General features: G+C 52.2%; 1 protein-coding gene across 5 annotated transcripts in view; it reads right to left on the reverse strand.

Annotated features, from left to right (window-relative positions):
• The window catches only part of RNF220 (ring finger protein 220), a 232656-nt gene that overhangs the window by 139061 nt on the left and 71641 nt on the right, over window positions 1–21954 (reverse strand). The window lies entirely within an intron of this gene.

The following is a 21954-nucleotide window of genomic DNA, read 5'->3' on the forward strand; positions in this document are numbered from 1 at the left end:
TCAGGGCTCGGGGTGCCCAACGGCCGGGCGACCGCCGAGATGCCCAGGGAGCCCTGCCCTGGGATGCACCCACCTTCCCACCGCAGCATCTCAGCCAGGCGAGGGTTAAGCAGGCATTAATCACACTGTTTGAGAGACATTTCAAAGCCTCTTCCAAATATTATAAAAAATGTCTTTAATCATCTAATAGCGCGAACTCCACTCATGATGGATGGAGAGAAGTCGCCTCTCTCCTCCTGATCCTAACAGATGAGGCTGAAGAGCTGCTGCTCGGGGGGGGGGGGGGAAAGTTGGGGAGGGGGCTGGGGGAAGAGAAGGACATTTCTCAACCTCCCACCAGAGCAGTTATAAATATGAGGTCATACAGCAAGAGATGATAACGCATTAAGGGCTCTTGAGATATTAGTCTGTCAGCCTCGTTAGACACAGCCTATTTGGGGCTGACTGCATAATTAGAGGCTGGGGTACCCATAACTCATTGGTGTTTATATGGTAGGAAGGGGCTACACTCACCATCACCCTCATCACTCTGAGAAGTCATCTTCAGCAGGCGTCAAATCCCACTCCCTACTGCAAAAATAATCTTCCTCTCCCTGGGAACAACTGCTCCCACTCTCCATCTCCTGCCCTTCCTGCAGCCCTGAGCCCACTGCATGCTCAGTGCACCCACCCTCACCTCTCACCTGCAGGTGGAAAATGGGGTTATGGAGGTGAACAACTAGCCCAAGGTGCCCCAAGGTAGCTTGTGACCAAGAAGAGAAGTTCTGGCTCCCAGTCTCCCTGCCCATGGGACAACTTGCTGGAAGTTCATGCTCTGCCCTGCAAGGGTCTGCATCCCCTGAGCACCCTCAGGCAGCCTCCACAGCAGGTTTGGCTCTCCTGCACCCTTACGTCTTTCTAGCGAATAGCTCCAAGTTGGGCTGGAAACACCCTGGGGAGGTGGCTATACTTGGACAAAGATGGTTCTGGGGAAGCCTGAGCAGAAATGAGTCCAAGAAAAGACAAAAACATGTGAGCACTCCAGGACAGCTTGTCACTCCTGCCCTGCTGTGAACGTCTTCCACTCCTGACCTGCTGTCCCTCACCTGCAATGTGCATCAGGCACCCCTTTCCAGCCCAGGATGCTGCCCTGCGTGGGCACTCACCAAGAGGCAGGGCAGAACCCCCCCAGGGCTGCTTCACCCAGCCTTCAGGACACTGCTGGTCTGCCCAGGGGCTGGAGAACACTGAGCATAGGGCAGCCAGGGACCCTGTGCTTGGTGGGGAAGCTGGGGAGGAGCTGGGTTTTCCATGTCGCCTCCGCTTTCTCTTCTCAGTTCTGCCTAGGTGGTGGCGAACACTGACACGGAAGGGCACTTCCCAACCAACCCAGCCAAAAAATTGAACAAGTGAAACAGGGAAGGGGAGTGTTTCCCTTCTGCAACCATGCAGAAGCAAGGGCACCGCAAGAGCCGGCTCCTGCTCAAAAGGGAACAGAGAGGAAGCAGCGAGCAGGAGAAGGCAGGTGAAAGCAGGCCCGAGCCCTGTTCACCCAGTGGAGCCATCTTTGCAGCCCGAGCCTTCCCAGCAGCATGTCCCTGTAACTCCTCTTGTCCTACGGCAGGTGGGAAAATGAAGGCCCAGGGAAGGGCAGGGATGTCAATGTGAGAAAGAAGAGCCTTCATTGCAGGGACTGCCCTGACACTGGTGTGGCCCCCTCATCCCCTCTCCCTGCTCGCCCGCCACAGTCAGGGAGGGGGCAAGGGGACCGCAGAGGTGGGGGCAACCCCATGGCTTCCCAGGCTGAGGTAGGATAATGAATCCTGATGGGAGAAGTGACCTTTTCCAAATGCCACATGTCATTGGATTTTATATCACACCAGGACAATGTGCCATGGGTATTAAAATCGTTTTTCCAATAGAAGAGTGTGTGTGTATGTGTGTGTCAGAGAGAGATGTGAGGAAAATAAAATTAAGACGTGAAAATTAGGCTGCCTCTAAACATGGCCTTTAGAAAAGACTTAGGTCCTCACAGAGCAGGACTGACAGAGAAGATCCATGCCCTTTGCTCCTGAGATCATGGATGATTTTGTCAAGGGAATATGACTTGTCCAAACCCCATGACAGAACTAGGGGAAAAAAGCTCAGGAGTCCTGATCCCCATTTCTAAAGCCTTGCAAAGACTTTCACCTCTACAGTGTCCCCTCCGCTGTGGAGGGACACCTCCAGAGCTGCGCCTGCCTGTGGAGGCCCATACAGATGCATGCGGAGCACAGATCACCTTGCACGTGTGCTCCTGGACACCGATGGGTGTTAGTCTGGGATGTGCACATGGAGGAAGCAAAGTCCTACATGACAGCCAATGCCAAGTTACTCTGCCTCGCCTGGGCCTCAAAGCAGCCTGTATCCCTGTGGGCCAGCCCAGAGCTGTGCATGGAGCATCCATGGAGTTATCCACACACACAGGTACAGACACCCTGCCATATATTCCAGGATACATTCCCATGTGAAAACACAATGTAAAAAGGGAGGTGCTGGAAGACGAATTCACTTGAACTCCAGCCTATTCCCTCAATCTGCAGGGCAATTGTCCGGCTGAAATAACAACGCTGGGACAAAAAAAAAAAAAAAGGGACAAGCTGTGTTTGTTTATTCAGCTTTTTTCTCCCCCTCTCCTCTCGACAATGTCCTGACACCGTGTCCTGCCGCGCCAGGGCTGCAACCCCAATGGGCTAAATTTATCCCAGCTGGAGCCCTGTTTACAAGCTTTGTCTGTTTACAGCATGGTCCATCCTGCCCAGGACCAGGCAGTGGCCATCCCTGGCTGGACAGTCCGTGCCTCACCTTCCTCAGCCTCTGCCATGCCCAGGCTGCCTGTGTGGTCCCTGGAAAGATGCCCAACACCCCACACTCCCCACGTGTTTGCATGTGTTTGTGGGGCCCTGCTCATCCAGGAGGCAACAGGGAGATTTGGGCTTGCATGAGCTGCTGCTTGCCCAGCATCACTCAGTTGTGGTCCAGGTGGCCACAGCCTCCATCAGTGCTGGCTGGTGGCACACCATCCCCCCAGAAAATGTTGGCTGCAAGCTCAGCAATGGGAATGCAGCGCATCCCATGAGGAACCAGCCAGGGACATGCTCCACCATAAAAGCATTAACGGAGCTGCATGTCTCATGCAACCATGTGTGGGTGCTGTGCTGCCCATACCTCATGCTGCAGTGAAGGGCCACAGGTTCGGGCTGTCACGCACCCATCCCTGTCTCCCTGATGGGCTCACATGGGCTGGGAGGACAGAGCTGGCTCAGCTCCCTCTTCCTGGTGACAGAACTGGATGTCACACCAGGGGTCTGAATGGTTGAGCCTGGCCGGGCCTGATGGGTTGATGGTGTTGTGAACAGATATTAAAAAACTGGGGATGTGGTGGAGGGGTGCTTGCTGCCAGCACCCTCCCACACACACTCTTTTCATGCTGATTCCCATCTCTGGTGGGATGCACCAGCCACAGTCTGCCAGGGAGTGATGGGGCCTCACCCAGCCACCCCCGAGCACTGGGGTCTCCTGCAGTCCCAGGCTGCCTCACCTGCAGGAGCTGGCTTCAGCAGGGCTCAGTTGGCAACATCCGGGCTCTTATTTGCTGTTTAATGAGTCCCAGCTAATGAATCCCAATACATGAAAGCTTTTCATTAACCCTTTGGCTTGCTGTCAGCATTGGCCACCAGTTTGCAGAGGCTGGGAATCACAAGAGTGGTTTCAGGGGTGACTGCAAATCCTCACCTATAAGCCTGTGTGCTACCTTGTGCCCTGTCACCCCTTCCCTGCCTGTGGCCAGTCTCAGTGGCTGTGGAGGGGACACCAGCACCCTTCAGATGTGAAACAAAGCAGTTGGTGCTGTGCTTCCTCAGTCTCCCTCATCAGGGGCAGCTAACAGAGATTCATCTTCATCCCTGGTGGCAGGGCCATTGCTCAGCAGTGATGGATCCCTCTTTGCACCTGCTTGTGGCTGCATGTACTTAGGCTTAATGAGTAAGCAACCTCCTGGCATGCTGACAATGCAGCCTTCTTCCACATGGTCCTGCCTTCTGTCACCTCGGGAAGCCTCCTGCTTGAAACCAAGAGCTCTGGATCACATCCTGTGGTAAGGGACACCTCATGTGCACATAGAGGGAAAAGGAGGATCTCACAGAGAGACCCCAACCTGGGTTCAGTTCCCAAACTGGATGAGGGGCTCAAATCTTGGTGTCCAACACTGCCTGTGTGCAAGGAAGGGTCCAAGAGCAGCTGAGTCTGGACCAAGGCTCCAGTTGCTGCATGAGGTCCCTGACTGCAGGTGCAGGAGCAGAAGAGAGGGCTACAAAGGCTCTCCTGTTGCTCAAGCTCTTTGGAGGCAAGTTGATTGTCTAGACCGATGCCCATGGTGGCACCGTCATGGTGCACCACAGCAGTGTCCATCTTCCAAATGCCTCCTCATTCCTCACTGCTCACACCTACTTCACTTCTTGCATCTGGCCCAACTTTGGGTTCGTTTGTACCCTGGGCAGGGGGAAGCCTTTCTGCACTGCGTGTCCCAGATCGCACTACCTGATGAAGCAGAAGCTCCAGGGAGAGCAGAAGAGGGATTGTTCATCCCAGCCCAGCTCCTTGTCCACAGTTTTGGAGATGGTCTGTGCATGATTGTGGGTGGGGATGAATTTGAGTGTAAAGGCTTGTCTACATGAAGTACTGCTCCTGAGAATCCCCCCATGCTGGGCATTTCTTATTCCAAAAATAACAGCTTGCTCGACATCACCAGACCCCCTTTCACTCTGAAATACAAACGGAGCTTTTGGGGAAGATTTCATCAGTTTGAAAATCACCTCCACCCTTCATTCATGTTCACTTCCAAGTACAAGCAGGACATTAAGGGAAGGGCTAATGGAGTGGCACATCTGCTCACACACACGTACGTGTGTGCTCCTCACACATGTGGCTCCTCATCTCCGGAAGAAGATCTTCTCATCAGGAAGTCACGGCCCTGATTACTTTGTCTTCCACGTTTAAGAACATCCCTAACTGCTCCTTGGATAGCTCAATTAGTAAAGTGAATATATTATATAAAGTCTAAAAGATTAAACTATCATAGGCAGCCCATAATTTCATGAAGAAGTCAGGGGAGCATATCCCTCTTATTAACTCTATAACAAATGTGATGAAAATGTTCAAATAGAATGTTAATGCAATGTTACGTGTAATTTTCCCAGGCGATTTTCTGCTGAAATATTTCTTTATTAATAGTAATTGAGGGTATAAATTATGAATGAGGCGATTTTCTCCTTTCACTGGGAAAGACGTACTAATGGCAATAATTCTTTATAATAATTTTTTGGGGGGAGAATGGGGAGGGAGCTTGGGTGAGGGGTTTAAAGAAAAAAAAAATCTTTAAAGGGATTGCAAAATATATAGACTAGCAGAGCATGTTTTATTGCAGGGCGCTGTATTTTATATCCGAGTGCTGGGCATCAGTCCTGAGCGGGTCTGTACTGCATGTGCACTGTGAGGTTTGGCGGAGGCAATTTCCTTGCACCTTCTCTATTCTGCAGGTGTGTAAAGCCTTGTGCCAGGCGAGGGGCATATGACAGCACCGATGCTGTGGGTCTGCAAATGCTAGATTCCTCCTGACATTTCATTCTGTAAGGGAGAGAGGGGCAGTAACCACACTACAAGCTACAGGCACTTTTAGTTAGTAGACGGGTACTCAAGGATGAGCAAGTTAGTGGCACAGGCTCTTGCCAGTTTAATGCAGACTCTGACACCTTTCCATGCCCCCACCACAACCAAAGGCACTTCTTTGCACTTGTGTTGGGTTTTTTTGGGGGCTGTTTTACCAGCAATGCAGCCTGCTCATCCTGACCCCAAGCACCTCCAGCCTGGGAAGCGCGTGGCCGAGAGCAAGGCTTGGCCACTGAACCTCACACAGCCTTGAAGCAAAGGGGAGTGGGTCTTGGGGCTATGCTGGCTCCCAAATGCCAGCCCTTTGTGGGACACAGCACGGGGACACACACACGGCCAGCCCAGGGCCACGCACTCACTCACCATGGACAGGCAGAACGGAGCAGCACAGCTGCTTGCGAGGAAACAAAAAGTCCTTTTTGTGATGCCAGAATGAAAGAGGCATTTTACAAGGATTTTAGAGCTTGCTTTCCTTCAGGTTTGTATGGTTTTTTCGACAGACCAAATGACTTCAAAATTTTTCCACTCAATTAAAAAAAATGCTGGTTTGAGTGCAACTCTCAGCCCCTTCTTCCTTCACACATCTCTCTTCTCAATGAAAGATAAAGTGGAAAGAAAAGATGGGATCCCTTAAATTTTCATTATGCTTCAATCAGCCGAAAAAAACCTCTGAATGGTTTAAAACTTTTATACCAAAGAATCCACTTCTCCCTTATTTTATTTAAAACTTTTCCCAGGAAGGAAACTTTTTGAACAAGCTCTGGTCTAGAACAAGCATAGGAAGAAAAACCTCCTGACCCCAGGCCTTTGCACACAAACTAAAAAGCATCCTGATAGCTGCTTAGACAAGCTAAAAAGCACCTCTGGTATCGGCTTGCACTGAGGGTGGGTGGCACATACTGGTACCCAGTGAGGGGCAGAGGTCTTGGACATTCATGCACATGGGTGAAGATGTGTTGGGGAGTAGGAGGCTTTGCTCTGCCCTGGAGGCAGCTCTTACATCCCCCATTTCCACCGGAGGATCCCCCCTGCTCAGGCTCTCTCTGAGCTCTCGCTGGGCTGGAGGAGGAGGCAGAGCTGGTCCTTCTGCCAGCAGCCAGGCTATTCTGCCCTGTCTCTCTCCTTCTCTGGAGGCACTGACCCTCAGGCCCTGCCTGCGGCTTACTCCACACCAGCAGGCTGTGCGAGAGACTGCAGAGAAGCTGACAAAATCAGCGTGATCCGTCACCGACCCTCCTCAAAATTAGGTTAATAATTTATGATGTTAAATGGGACAGTTAATAGCTGGGCCAGATGATTCCTCAGCTAATCTAGAGCACGGGCTGAGCTGCAACGAGTCCTCTGAGAGTTCATTACACTCCCCAGCCCTCGGCACTAGTGCTTTTGGCTCCACCGATACCTACGGGAGGCTGTGGCTGGTGCCGCTGGCATCACGCCTAAGACTTGCCCCTCATCAATTAAAAGAAATAAGGAAATCGACAGGAAAATTAATTTCCAAAGAGACAATGCCTCTGACACCTGCACTGCCCTCAGAAAGCCGGGGGGTTATCTGGGAAGCCGCCCGCCTGGGGAGGAGGTTACGTCTGCCTTCTTGCTGAGCAAAGTCAGGCTGCTTTCCTCGGGGCTGGGAGAGCAGGAAGGCATGTAAGCGACTGAACAGAAGATGCTTTTGCTCCTGGGTCAGCCCCAAGCAGGTTCCTTATGGAGGGGGTGATCAGCCACATTTGGGAGGAGACATAACACCCATGCCTGCAGCTTAAAGCCTCCCCATCATCCCCTCTCCAGCATGGGGCGGCTCACTGGCAGCAAGGATTTACACCCTGGCTGTGCACATACCCAAAGAAACCTTAGAGGCAAAGAGTCAGGATGAGAAGGTCCAGCAGGTCTTTTCCATCAAGGAGACAGAGCAGGGTTGGCTACCTCAGGGACAAGGCACTGCCAGAGTGCTCTCTGGGGCCAGACTTGTCTGTCTCTCTCTAACCTCCCCGATTCTTGTCCCATGCTCTCACTGGCTGATCAGTTCAAGTCTGGCCAGAGAAACCAGCTGTTGGTCATAAGAGCCTCCCCTCACCAAGACCACAGCCCTTCTCTGTGCCCTGAGCCCTCCCGTCTCCCCAGCCTTTTCTGCTTCCTCCTGGGTCCCAGCATCCTTCCCAGGGTGCAGGACTAGTTTTCCAGCCACAACAGGGAAATACCAAATGTACATCTTGTCTGTGTGATGGAAGCTTTCCTCCCTATCCAGTGGAAGCAGATGGACCGAGGTTTATGGCACCTGGAGGCAACAAAGACCCTCTGGTACTGACAGCACACGAGTCTCACTTTGCCCATCCTACCTTGCTTCTATCTGCAAACTCCTGATCCTGCAAGACAGATTTGAAATCCTTCACTTTGCACCAGTGGCTCAGTACTGAGAAGTGTTCAGCCTTACAGGACTGAACCTCAAGGCAGGATTTCTGCAGAAAGCTTTCTGGTTCTGGGGCCACGCTCAAGTGAAACAAAAAGTAGGCAGGGATGCACCTCACTGATCCCAATCGCGTGTGGAGGTAGAAATCTGTTCCTTTGCTCTGGTGTCTCACTGGGGGATGCTGTAAAACAGTGCCAGCCTTAGGCAAACCTGGAAAAGGGTGCCACAGTCACTCCTCTCTACAGAATAGTGAGTGATGGGTAACCTAGAGTGTGCTCCTGACAGCCTTAATCTATTTTATAAATGGAAAAACTAAGGCACACCAAGTCTGTGTGACCACCCCAATATCAGCAGCAATATCAGGTGAAGGGAGTAATTTCTCTATCAGCCTAAGGTTCCCAGTCCTGGAGTGTCCATGCCCTGCCCTTAGTGGGAGCTTAAGACAGACCCAATGGGCTAAAAAGTGACCGGCTGGGCTACAAGCACAGGCTGCTGCAGCCAGATGTGCACTGATGACTCGTGCAGATGTTGGCCCTGCAGCGCGTCTGGGCAGTAATTCCCCTTCTCCCTTCCACATTCCTGCTCTGCCAAATTCAAACCATGCGCAGTTCAGGGGAATTACCTGCAATTACAGCTTTCACACGTCGGGGCCGATTTCATGCGGCTGGGGAAGGGGGGAGAGCGGTGAGAGGTAAGGGCATCCATATGGTGGGCTTCTGCGGCCATTCCTCCTGCCTACGTTAGAGGCAGACGGTGTTGTCTTGCCTCTCCAGCCTTCTCCCCTTCTCTGAAGCCCCCTCCCAGGTGGAAGGATCAGGAGGGACCCATGGGGGCAGAGGAGACCCCCAAACCGGGGCCAGCAGCAGGGCCGGTTTTCCTTCCAGCTTCTGCCCAAGTGCTTATGGGAGAAATGACAATTAGGGGGACAACAAATGAGACTGCCGGCCCCTGGGGGGGGACATGTGCAGTAACTTGAGGCTGAAGCGGAAATAGCTCCGGACGACCCACTTAGAAAATCATCATTACTGTAGAATTTATGGCTGACATGAGCTTGTCTGATAGATATGACTATTTAAAGGCAGCCAACACCTCCATTTATAACAGTGTGAAGGAAAGGGGGGAGGAGGGAGATGGGGCAGGTTTGAAGATCAAAGGGGCACCTGGGAAAGAAAGGGGACTGCATCATCCCCAGCGGCAGGGACTAAGGGGCGGTGGCTTCAGCTAGGGAAAGGGCTGGTGTGGCGTGGTGAGGGGGGCTGTGCCCCACAGGAGGGGAGCAGCCCTGTGCCATAGGTCTGCTGTCCCAGGCCCCTGAGATCACAGCATCCCCTGTGGCCCCCACAGCCACTCCTGCCCTTGGGGTGGACAAAGTGCCACTGCCTGGGTGCAGGCTGTCCTGGGCCTCTGGCACACAGGTGAGCCCTTCTGGATTTGGCACCATCCAGGCAGTGGTGGGCATGGACACCATCATCCACTCAGGATGTGCAGTATTCGCTGGGAGTGTGCTTTTAATTGGATGTGAGGGAAAAAGCAATTGCTGAGACTGGGAAAGGAAAAACGCAGTGACAGGTTTGGAGGACAACAAGCAAACACCATAAAATGACTCCTGGGAATGATGGGCCATTGCTGTACCCAGCCCCTTAAGCTGTCCTCCTTGCCTGTGCGCTCCACAGGGCTTTACAGAGAGGACTGTGCAATCACTCAGCGGCTTGTTAGGGGAACACCTCATCCCAACAGCAAAGCCAGGAGAAAGACCACTTGTCAATTCCTTGGGCCAGGCTGTCTCTCACTTGCAAACCTTCATCTCCAATCAAACAGAAATGCTGCAAGTGCGCTGGAGGCTGGACCCCAGGGACTCCCAGCTCGCCTGGAGAAGACTGTGCCTGTGCCGTGGTTCCCTAGAGATGTGTGAGGAAATACCGCACCCAGCAGTGAGCAAGCTGGAAACGAGAAAGAGATATGGATGGGGTCTCCACCAAGGCGCTCCTGGAGGGCTGTGGATGCAGAGCAGCAGGCTGCAGGGCAGCATTTCATGCTATCCAGAGCAGGGAGCAGTCCCCGGAGGGCACCCTGCCTAGGGACAGCATGGAGCCAGTCACCAGCATTCCCATCCTGGGCTGTCCTCCCCAATTCGGCTGCTCCCTGTCCTTTGGGTATGGCGGCGGCTCCTCACCTGATTGAATTTCCAGGCCATCACTCGCTCTCCCTGCAGCTGCGAGGCACGATCGCCCTCCCGGCAACCCCACGCTCACCCCGCGGAAGGAGGGGCTAATTCAGTTAGCCCAGTGGCATTAGCTGCCGTGAAGAATAACCCGCCAACAAGGGCCTGCGAGCCTGACACAATATTAAAGACCCCACTGCCCTCACTTGGGGCAGATTAAGCTGGGCTCATTGCTTTAATGCTGCACTCCTCGGCCGGGCTCCCTCCAAGGCTCTGCACCTTAACTGTATTACCCCAGCACCGATGAGTTTGACCTGCCGATATTGCTCCCACTGATAATTCACCTCCCAAGAAACTTTGCCTTTTTGACCTCCTGCCGGAGCAGGCTCTAACCCCATGGAGCAGGGCTACCCCTGCATCCCACCACCCACGGAGGCTGCCAGCTGCTGCCCTCTGATCCCCCCTTGCCTTCCCTTAGTGCCATCCCCGGCATCCCATCCTTTCAGGGGCCTCAAGGTGCCTTCTTCTGCCAAGCCTGGGCAACCTGCCTCTGTGAACAGGTCACTTTGGTGATTCCAGGACCCCAATCATTATCAGCGACTGCTCTGACGTGCACAGTGAACATGTGGCCATGTGACAGGAGCATGTGCATGTGCGGAGGATGAAGAATGTTATTTACAGCACCAAGGATGTGCAGAACATCCCGGTTCACTAACCTCATCTGGGGTACCAAGGCCCTCACAGTAGCAACATAAAGTGATGCACAGAGGGAGCATTGGGTCCCTCCTGCTCCCAGGGATACAGATATCTCATTTGACCCAGGGAAACAATCAGATAAAACACCCAAATACCAGCCCAGGGGGAACTGGGCTCCCAGGGAAACTCAACAGAGCAGCATGGGAGCAAGAAGCAGGGTCATCCCTCTGCTGCTGCCAAGCGTAGACAGTGCCAATATCATCTTGGCCTGGCAGCAGCCACTACCTCCTCTCACCCACAAGCTGTCAGCAGATGTCCTGCGCTCTACCCCTGCCTCATCCCGTGGCCTGTTAGTGGTGCAGGGAGCAGTCCCTGAGATGTTGTCTGCTAGGGCTGCTGGCTCACACAGCAGTGCTTTTCATAGGAAACGGCAACACTGCAGAATGATGTTCCCGCTTGATCAAAACCAGAAGGCCAGTGTATCCTACAAGACCCCAGAATGAAATTTTCAAATATGGAAAAGTCACTTTTTCTGAGCAAGAAGTAACAGTCTGACTTGGCCAACCTATTAATTTCTGCCCTCCTCACCAGAAAATCAAAATAATCTATACTGATCTTTTTCTCTTACTTTTACCATTGGCCACACTAGATATTTTTACTGAAAGGAGTTTGAGCACCCCTGCTGCCTGTTCTGCCAGGTTGCTGGATGCTGACAGCTCTGTCTCGCCTCCCCTGAAAGAAGCAGGTTTGCAACAGTGAACTATAACTCCAGCTCTAGACCTAGAACACGGCATCTGCTCCCCGCATCTGCTCCCTTGCTTTTGCATGGGTGATATTTATATTAGCCTTGCATGGTTAGCGCTTGGGTAGCATATATGAGGTTAGAAAACGAGTTATGTATGTTTACATAACTAACATATATTAGTTATAATGTATACTAGTTACGTAAAAGTAGCGCTTCCTGCAAAACTTGTGCTGCCTATGAGGAGGCTGCATGTTGCTCTTTTAGGGACCAGGCACTACTCACAACAAACAAGCCCTCATTTCGGACACATTTTGCTTCCTTATTTTCTGATTTCACTATTTAAAGGTGTGTTTCCTTTTTTTGAAGAAACAAAACTAGAAAAAGGAACAGACCTAAACTTCTGCCCAAATCTCAGACCACAAGTCTTGGCGTTTTTCTTAATATTAAAAGACTTGGTGAAGCTGTGTTTGATTCAGTGCTCCTGGCACAGGAAGCAGAGCACCCACACGAAAGGGGTGTCACAGAGCAGTTGTGAAGCCATGTGGTTTGGTGGCTGGTGGGACAGAGGGGCTCTATTTTGGGCTTTGCCATCAACAAAAAGGGTTCTGTGACCCTGGGGAAGGTACAGCACCTCTCCCTGGCCCTGATCCCCTCTGCCCTCCTCTGGGTGCATGAGGGCATCAGGAGGTGTGGGAATTTGCTGCTGCCTCTTACCTGGGGCAGAAGGAGCTCTCCCCTTCACACTATGAAGCACCACCTGGCAGAATCCTGTGCAGTCTCACATACTGAATTTGCTGGCTGGATCACTGCTCCAGGAACTGTGCTTGTCCCTGGTGGTCAGCCCAGTGCCTGGCTGGACCTGGGACCTGTCCCAGCCTGATGCAACTGCCATGCTGAGCAAAACCAGAGGCAGAAGGTTTTCAAATGTCACTGCTCACAAATTAAGCCTACAGACAGGAGCAGAGCTGGGACGTGTAACCACACAGGAAACACAAAGGCTTATCCCTTCTACCGTACTCCTGGAAAGGATCCCTTCAGCTGTTCACACATATATTGCCAACCAGGGACTCAGTCCTGTTCCTGCTTACACCAGGCATGACGTGGCTGAGGGCAGGGGAGATCTGCACCGCTGGAAGCAGGAGCAGACCCTGCCCTTGGTGCGTGGCCAAAGGGGTTGGAAACAAGGAAGGGTGTATGGCTTTTACGAGCCTTTCTTAAAAAAGGTAGACAGTGTCAGGGTAGAGACAGGCCCCAAATTAAGGCTTGGGCAAAGCAACAAGAGCCATTCCCTGTTTTGCAGTTAACACGCTTGGGAGGTAAATGGAAAATGGTTGATGTGAACAATTTTTCCTAACGGAGTTTATTTGTCTAAGCACAATGCCTTAGCACTGAGGCAGCTGCCCTGCTGTAGGACCTGAGCTAACCTCATGCTGCTGTGCTCATCCCCAGCTCCAGTGACATCCCTGTGCTGTGCTCTTCCGTAGATGGGCAGCGTCAGCGGGCACCAGCAGCCCACAGCATCCCCTATGCTTTTCCACCTGCTGGTCCAGAAGGAGACTGGCCAAGCCAGTAACATCTGCACAAAGGGGAGCCACCCGTTCCATCGTGGGGACAGGGAGCACCTACAGTACCACCAGGCAGGTGACATGGGACACTGGGCCTTCTGCTTCTCACCCTTCTGACATGACCCCTCCTGTTAGGGGGAGATTTAAGGTGCTCTTATATCTCTGTGCTGTAAATGGCCTCATAAAAGTGACAGAAAGACGTTCATATGGATGCTTGTTAAAATTTTATTACTAATCACCACCAAAGTTAGCTGCTATATTTAACCCAGGCTGGGGGGAAGAGGGGAGGGGGCACTGCCTGGGCAAAATGGAGAAATTAAGATTAGAAAGCAAAGGGAGGACAGGGTGACGAGTGGCCCTGACGCAGCTCACGGACACAGGCAGGGGCCTGCTGGAGCAATTGCAAATAAAAACCCCAGAGCCTTCACCCTCTGCTTGTCAGCAGCAGCCACAACCCTTTTACAAGCCCTAACCCAAGATCAGGGTAGGTTTGTGGTAGAGCACGAGGCTACAGATCAAAGAGACCTCAGCTGAACTCCCATCTCTGTCACAGCCTCCCCAAGCCGCCCTGGGCTCTTCCCTGTGTGGAAGCTCCTCCTGTGCAAAGCGGATGAGAATGGAGATTTAACGAGACAGCCAGCTCTCCAGGCTGGGAAGTTTCTCACTGGCATGTGAGCGCCTGGCAGTCCTAGGATGAGCAAGGCCCCTCCACTGGGGCTGCAAGGACACACAGTTAAGCTTCCTTTCCTGCTTAAGTCAGATCTTGTCCTTACAGGTTAAAGAAGTGCTTGGAGGAGAGAGAAGAAAGCCCAAGAACACCAACTGTCTTGGTGAAGTGGAAAGTTCAGCAGTTGCAAAGGTATCACAGGGCACTTCCAGGCATGTCCTTGCTGAAGCAACCGTGGAAAAGGACCAGTGAGGAGTTCTGCTCTCCCCAGGGTGACAGATGAGGAAGGAGGGACAATGGTGAAAAACATGGAGTATGTGCAAGGCTATCCCTGTCGGACCCACAGGGTGTGGTCACCTCCCCAAACAGAAACACAGGAAAAGGATGGTCCAGCTGGCCACGAGGGCAGTCCCAGAAGGACCAAGAAGATGGTCACTTGTCCTGTTGTGTTAGTGGCATACACAAGGTTATGTCCCACTGCGTGTGGCTGTGGCCTGGGGCAGCTGGGGCAGGGACCACTCTCCTGCCGTGGCATGATGCACCGAGCAGGAGGGAACTTGCTCTGATCAGATGCTAACAAAGCAACCTTCTGCAGGGGGATAATGAAAAAGCCACGATGAGTTTTCTGCTCTGCTGTCTGTCCGGCTCTGGGAATGGTAGGAAAACATTTGATTGATGCATCAAGGAAGGGAACAGAGGGAGAAAAATGTCCTAGTGAAAATAAACAGCTTTGAGTGTCTCCTCAATTTGATAATGACATCCAGGTGACTACAGGTTTCTGGAGCATGAAAGACAAACTATTGCTTGAAAGACCTCGCCTGCCACTACGCCTGCCTGACTGTACTGCAGAGGGGAACAGGAGAGGGAGACATGCTCCTCTCTGAGGATGCTCTCAGAAACCTCCCTGGTACTCCCCATCTGCATCTCCTTCCAGCTTTATGGCACCCCCAGGTGTTTTTGACAGGTCCCAACATCCCCATCTGCCTTCATACTTGCTGCACTGAAGCATCTCCAAGACCACTGCCCTTTTGGCCCCCCATCACCGCTTCCCAGGTACTAGGAAGTTTCTGGCACTCTATAGGAGCTGCTGTCTGTCTGTCATTCCTCACATCCATCTTCAGGGCCTCTGTATAAATCTCCTAGAGGCCTCTTTGCTCCCTATATATCTATCTAATTAATGTTAGTATAAGTAAAGCACAGCCTTTTCCCCTTAATAAGCAGAGTGCTGACTTTATTACAGGTCTTTTTTTTTTTTTTTTCCCCTCTTCTTGCTTCAGTGCTTTAAATCATGCTCAGGAAAGCGCTTACGAAGGGAAAGGCTGCATGCCGCATCTCGCCGTGCCTTCGCCCCAGCGGGGCTGGGGAGGGCCGTGGGGACTGGGGGGCAGAGAGCAGCGGGAGGAAATTGGACAGGATGTGTTCAGAGCGATGCCAAGAGCACTGCGCTGCCAGGTTAGCCGGGGTCAGGGGAGAAGTCAAAGGCCATCGATGTGTTGTCTGGCTGAAGGCAGAGTCCAAGCAAAACAAGGTGTTAAATGTCTGCTAATTAGAAGTGTCAAAACAGGACTGGAAAGGAAGGGATAGATGGGGAGGGCCCGTAAATGTGATGAGCAGGGCTTGGCAGAGAGATTCTTGAAATCCTGGGGCTCCGGACCACACTGCAGTTGAGAGCGGCAGCGGCATTTGAGCTTCTCTGATGTCTTTTGTCCAGAAATCCCAAATGCGAGATGTACAGGACATGGGATCAGAGTACAACAAGGTCTGTCCCTTGTTCCTACAAATTCTTAGGGTTGTAAGAAACAGAGAAGAAGATTTTATAAATGTGTTATTTCTCTCTTTGGTGTTGGCTCTCTGTCCTTCTTCCTCTCAGACATCCCCCCCACCCCAGTTTTGCTCTCTGTCCCACGGGAAATGTTTGTCCTCACTTCTAGTATCTCCCACACTGCCATCAGGCTGCCTGGAACTAGGTGCACCCAGCTCTGCCTGCCTGCGAGAGCCTGGGGATGCTGCATGTGACGATGCAGAAGAAAGGCTCATAGCTCCTAGTCTCCTGAGGCAGTACAGCAAATTACTGGTGGAGAACTGATGGAGGAAGAACTGTCCTGCAGGCTATTTGGCTCAGCTCTGTGGTGACTCTCCAGCCCTCTGCCAGTTCCTTCTCCTTGTGCCTTACACAGGTGCAGCATCCAATGCTAACCCCCTCCTATGGTGTGCCACAAGCACCCCACTGCAAAGAGTGGCAGGGACACTGCTGGAGGGGACACTGTGCATATGCTGCTCACACGCCCAGTGCCCGACTGCATCTCATGCACATGAGAGCATGTGCTGTCGGATCCCTCGCAGCCAAAGAAACACACCTGGCCTCCAGCAAAGCTGGGCATGGGGAAGTGGTGCCTCACTTCTTCCTACCACTACACCAAGCCACAACCCAGTCATCCCCCAATCCATTGCCAAAGGGCTGCCCTGAAAGGGTTAATGCCCCCTCTGCCCTGGGTGCTGGGGTGAAAGGGTTACCCATGTTGTGCTCGGATTCTTTGACTGTAATGTGATTTCTTGGCTCTCGCATATATATTTATGCATTTTTGTCCACACTCCCGTCCACTCCCCCCACGCAGTGGCTATTGATCAGGCTAATGGAAGGGATCCGATTGCACATGCTCTGACGTGCTCCCACACAGCCTCGCCAACTCTAGCCCAGCCAATCAATGCTGTGGTGCCCCCGAAAATTTCCCATAATCTGATTTGAAGATGTGTTATCACTTAATAAAATCCACACTTGTCCTTCCTCTTCCCCCGCTACTGAAATGCATTTGCACTCCAGCTCCCAAGCCAGCTCCTGCCATGCCCCTGCACCCTGCCAGCCTCTGGGAGAAGAACCATGGAGCAGCCAAGGGCTAAAAGTGCCCTAAGTGGATAAGGGAGGGGTGGAGAAGGTATCTGTTCTCTCCTGGGTAACCAGCACTGCCCAGTGGTGCCAGGGGACCCGCATGGTGACACGGGCTGGTGCGTGAGGGATACCTGCTCCCTGATCCCTTTCACGGTATGGTGGCTGTAAGGGTGGCAGTGAAAAAAGAGGATGAAAAATGTTCCTCTTGAAAATATGGTGAAAAATGCTATTGGTTTTCTGTTGCCTGTCAACACACATTCCCATGGTCTTTGGAAAACAATTCACAACAGCGTATAAAAACACCAAGGGTATTTGTGGTGTGAACGGGTATGTTTTCTGATCAGCTCATGCAGCAGTCACAAGAGGAAAGTCCTAGGTAGTTGGGGCAAGATGCCAGCAGGGTTTAAATGAGATACTCCCTGTCACTATGTCTTCTTCAGAGAGGTTTGTTTCTTCAAGAAGAGCAAAGTCAGAGGTTCCTGTACTCTAACCAGACTAATCCTTTGTCCCTTCCCGACTCTCTGCTCCAACAGAAGATCCTGGTGCTTTACATGCCTCTGCTACCTCAACAGCACAGCTCTGTTTCACGGGAGGGGACACAGATACACAGGGCTCGAGGCTCCTGAGTTGGCAGGCTGGTCATGAACAGAAGCTGACCAGGAACAAGTCTGTCTCCTCCCATCCCTGTCAAATACAGGGAGACGGTGCGGGATGTACACCCCAGAGGTGGCTTCTTCTAGACCCCTGGTCCTAAAAGACGGGGGTCTCCTCCCACAGCAGAGCAAGAAGTTGTGCACACAAGGAGCCACGGCTGCCTGGGGACCGGGGGACAGGCGTGTGCCAGCAGCAGGCTGAACCTGAGCCCTGCAGATCAATGGCGGGCCTCGGAGCCCTGCGCGTGCGGGGCTGCTCCCTGGGGCCCGAAACCCGACGCCGGGGTTCAATAATTCAGGGGGAGAGCTATCAATGGCTTCTCAGCTCTTCAGAGAGGAGAGCAAATTGAAAGGCTTGTCAGGAGTCAAAACAGAGCAGGGCAAAGCTGGGCTGAATGTCAGAGAGATTAAACAGGCAGAAAGCCACAGGGATGGGGATGGGGACAGGATGAGCAGGGCAGCCATGGCTTTTTACAGTTCACTTTGGCAACCGTAAGAGGAGCTGGACTTTGGCAGAGCAGGGCACTTTCACAGCAAGGTGGGTAATGAGTGCTCCACAAAAGCTCTCTCATGGGCAGGGAGGATTTCAGCAGCTCTGGTTGCTTAGGCTAAGAAGGAGCCTGGTGGCATGAGGCTCCCCCAAGCTTAGGCACTGGGTCCCTGAGACCCTCCTGCCGCTGGGCTGGTGCAGTTAGGGGCCAGGGAAGAGGGGACCCATGCCAGGGCTGTGTGTCCCATTTTATACAGAGCCTTGCATGGGGAAAAAGATGGGACCAGCCCCGTGGTGGCCTCCAGTACAAAATAACTCTTCCAGTCCCAGGCAGGACACTGCACCAACAGTGGATGATAAATAATGGTGATATTTCAATAGACACAGGTATGATAATGAAGAGCTATCCTTCTTTTGCAAAGATCACTTGTAGAATTAAATATTTATAAATGATATTTAGACTCCCAGTCCTGTAAAATGCCTTTTTTACACATAATATATGTTGACTTGTTGGAGAACCAAACCAGTTTGATATGATTAAATACAGAGCCGAGTGACATGATTCATGCCCTTTCTTCATCACTTGCCAGCCTGTAGCACATGCAAGACTCTCTCAATACATTTCTACAGACATTCACTTAAAATAAAATAAAATAAATAAATCCACAACCATCCCAGCTGCAAAATACATTGAAATCCTCCCAACACCCCAAATGCCTCTATCAACTTTGCAGCGTCTGGCTTGTAAGACATAGTATTTCGCAGCAGCTTTTTTTATGGACACAGTTTAATTTGTGCTTTACATGCGACTTATAGCCAGCTCTGGTGCCTGACCCTCCAGGCCCTCGTGTGGGGAATGAGGGGCTGAACTGGCAGAGATGAAGGTGAGCAGGGATAAGCTAACCTCCCTCCCTCTCCCTTTTCATAGAGCTTTGGCACCATGGTCAAGCACGTCGTGCTTGAATGATCATTTGGTTTAAGAAGGATGTGACCAGGGGTGTGTGTGTGCCTTCCCCAGAGCCTGCACTGGTTTCACATCTTGAAAGTACTCTCCACAGCCCCAGGGGTTAAAAAACAGAGGTAGAAAGAGGCAGAAGAAAGAGGAAGAGATTGCCAAGTTGGTGAGCCATGCCCAGGGACACCTGTCCCACAAAGCTCACCCGGACCTCAGCTTGATTACAGCATGGAGCCTTCATTTTGCAGTTTCACATGTATGAGGAAGAGAAAACTGTCCCTCTTACAGAAAAGAGGTGAGACAGAAAATAAAGGAGGAGCAGGAAGGGGCACTGGAAGGCTGACTGCAACACTGGAGAAGGGCTCCTGCACCCACACAGAGCAATGCTGGCTCAGGAGAGGTAAGAGAAAAATTGGGTCAGGAAAAAATTGGGTGAGCATCCCAAGCCAGTTCATAAAAAGGATGAAGCTCAGCTCTGCCCCACAACATCTAGAGAGGCCAATGGGGCTGTCAAGTCAACCTTGTGGATGGCTACAAACCTGGAGTAGCTCATGGTGAGTTTAGACACACAGAGGAGCCCCAAGGGACTGTCACCAGCACCACCTCCTACAATGGATCCAGCTTCATCTTACAACTAGCCAGACATTTTTGTTCTCCTTATTCCCTTCCCTAGGAGTCTGTTTCAGAGACTCCCTGCTTGCAGAGCAAGGAAACTTCTTCTTGGCCTCACCTTAGATATAATCATGGCCCGTTTACACCTCACAGCTCTTGCACCAGTGTTTGCCCCTGCCCTAAGAGCAGTAGGGCTGGTGCAAAGATCCTGGGAGCCATGTCCACCCTGAGAAGCGAGGCTGGTTTCTAGCCCTCAGAGCACGTAGTCGGACTTGTTAAACAGCACAGGCAGCACTATTGGAAGGAGAAGTTTCCATTAATTTGCAGGTGCTGGGGGGAAGGGGGGAATGAGAGGCCAGGTGCTTTCTGGACGCTGCCCCCAGCAATCTCCCCCTGGTCCATTCCCATTGTTTCGCAGACGTCCCATGCGGCCCTGCCAAAGGGGATAACAGGCTCAGGAACAGGCTGAATGACAGCAGACACCTTATAAAATGCCTCGCAGAGCGGGCCTGGCGCCTTGCTGCAAGCAGTGCACATGCCCGCAGCCCAGCCGGGCTCAGCCCCCGCGTGCAGGTAGCGGAGGGGGAGGCTCACATCAAAGGCTTGGGTTTTGCAAGGCTCAGGACGCGGGAGGGCGTGAATTATAGACTTTGATGTCTGAGCAGCGGCAGAGGAATCGGCGTGAAGATCGTTTATAAATCGCTATTTACGGTCTCCACTAAGTGCCAGGCAGGCCCTTAAAGCAAGGGATCAGGTTTAACTGAGGGCCGCTGCAAGAGCGGCTGCTGGAGGCCGGGCCAGGGCTCAGGCTGGGCTTCACGGGGACAGGACAGTTTTTAGACACTCTCCATCCCAGACAGCCAAGTTAAACCCTGAGATCTTTCCAGAGAATTTCCTCAGGGCTTCACCCCTGCCCTCCAGGTCAGCATGCAGTTTTGGGGAGCCCCAGCATGGGAAGCTGGGGGTGCTTGCAGGGTAGGAGACCTGTGGCTCCCAGAGAGGCAGCCCTGTGCCACAGGATGGCAGGTTTTGGAGCTCCCATGGGGCTGATCCTGGTCCCTGTTAAAAGGAAAAGAGGCAAAGGGGGAATCTCAGCATCCTGCCTATGCTCCTAAGGGGTCTTCTGGCTTTGCTTTGCTGCTGACTCTGTTGCCTGATGCAGTTTGTGATAAAAACCAAGTCTGGGTAGAGCTGCTTTTCTTCCCTTGGCTGAGTCCATGCGACCAGGCTCCGGCTGCCATGCTCCTCTTGAAGCAAGGCTGGAAACACAAACCAGGCAGCTCTGCAGCAGAGGAAGGGACAGCACTCTACCATCCTGCCACTCAGGAACAAGGTCATTTCTGTCCATGGTTAGCAGTCAGGTCCTACCACACACTGCCTATAGTACCTGGCTCTTTCTGAGGGAAGGACAAATGCATGCTGCTCCCCCCTGACTGCAACCCAACTCAAGAAACACCTGCTTTTGGGTTCTTCTTTGTCTGATCTGAGAACAACCAGCCTGGTGGGATTTCTCCCATGTGGTTTGGCTCCAACCCCTGTGGCCAGAGGTCAGTGGGCAGCTGCAGTGTGGATCATGCCTTGTCTGCGGCTGGCACAAGACCTAGCACCCCCAAAAGTTTCCAAAGGCAGCAGTTAGCCCATAGAGGTGGCTGTGACCTCCTTGTCCCTCTCCTCATCCCAGCCAGAAATACCCGCTGTCTTGCACAAGGAAGGACTGTTACATGAATACTGAGAAGCACATCTGTGAATGCCATGTGCCATTCCTACACCTGAGCATCCCCCACCTAGCATGCACTGTCCTCTCTACCCTGACACTATTTGTTTGCCCTCAGTGGTGTTTGCAGTTCCCTCCATTGTAGCATCAGCTACAAATTCCTCTGCATGGCCTTCAGATCCTTTTCAGCATCACCAACACAGACATTGGCTTAGGCCAGGCATAACGCCAGCCACTGCCTTTTTCCCTGAAGGGATGCCATCCAAACTATAATCTGTGAGTTGATCTGATTTACAATCCATCAGCCAGTTCTGAAGCCACCAGCTGCATTGCTCCAGGATGCATAAGGATCCCGGCCCAGGCACTCATTGCTGTTCAAACAGCACAAAAGGCCGTCGCTAACAGAACTGCATTTTCTTCAATTAAAAGTTCATGTCCAGCAGCTGCACCAAACTTTTCAAATGCAGCTGCTGTTTTGGACGTTGAGACAGACCATGCTGGATTTTCCAGAGTTACAAACCCCAAATCCAATTCTGACCCCCCCATCAGTAGACATTTTTGCACTCTGACTATTAAATCAGGAGCAGACAGACAGACTTTCCCATTGTCCTCTCCTTGCCTTACAGCAGCACTCAGCAGGCCTGGTTCTGCCCTTGCACATTCACATGTAAACTGTAGATAAGCACATATTTCTCCTTGCTCCAGCCAACCTCCAGGACT

This window comes from Strix aluco, chromosome 8 (assembly GCF_031877795.1).
Source record: "Strix aluco isolate bStrAlu1 chromosome 8, bStrAlu1.hap1, whole genome shotgun sequence".
NCBI classification, from domain to species: domain Eukaryota; kingdom Metazoa; phylum Chordata; class Aves; order Strigiformes; family Strigidae; genus Strix; species Strix aluco.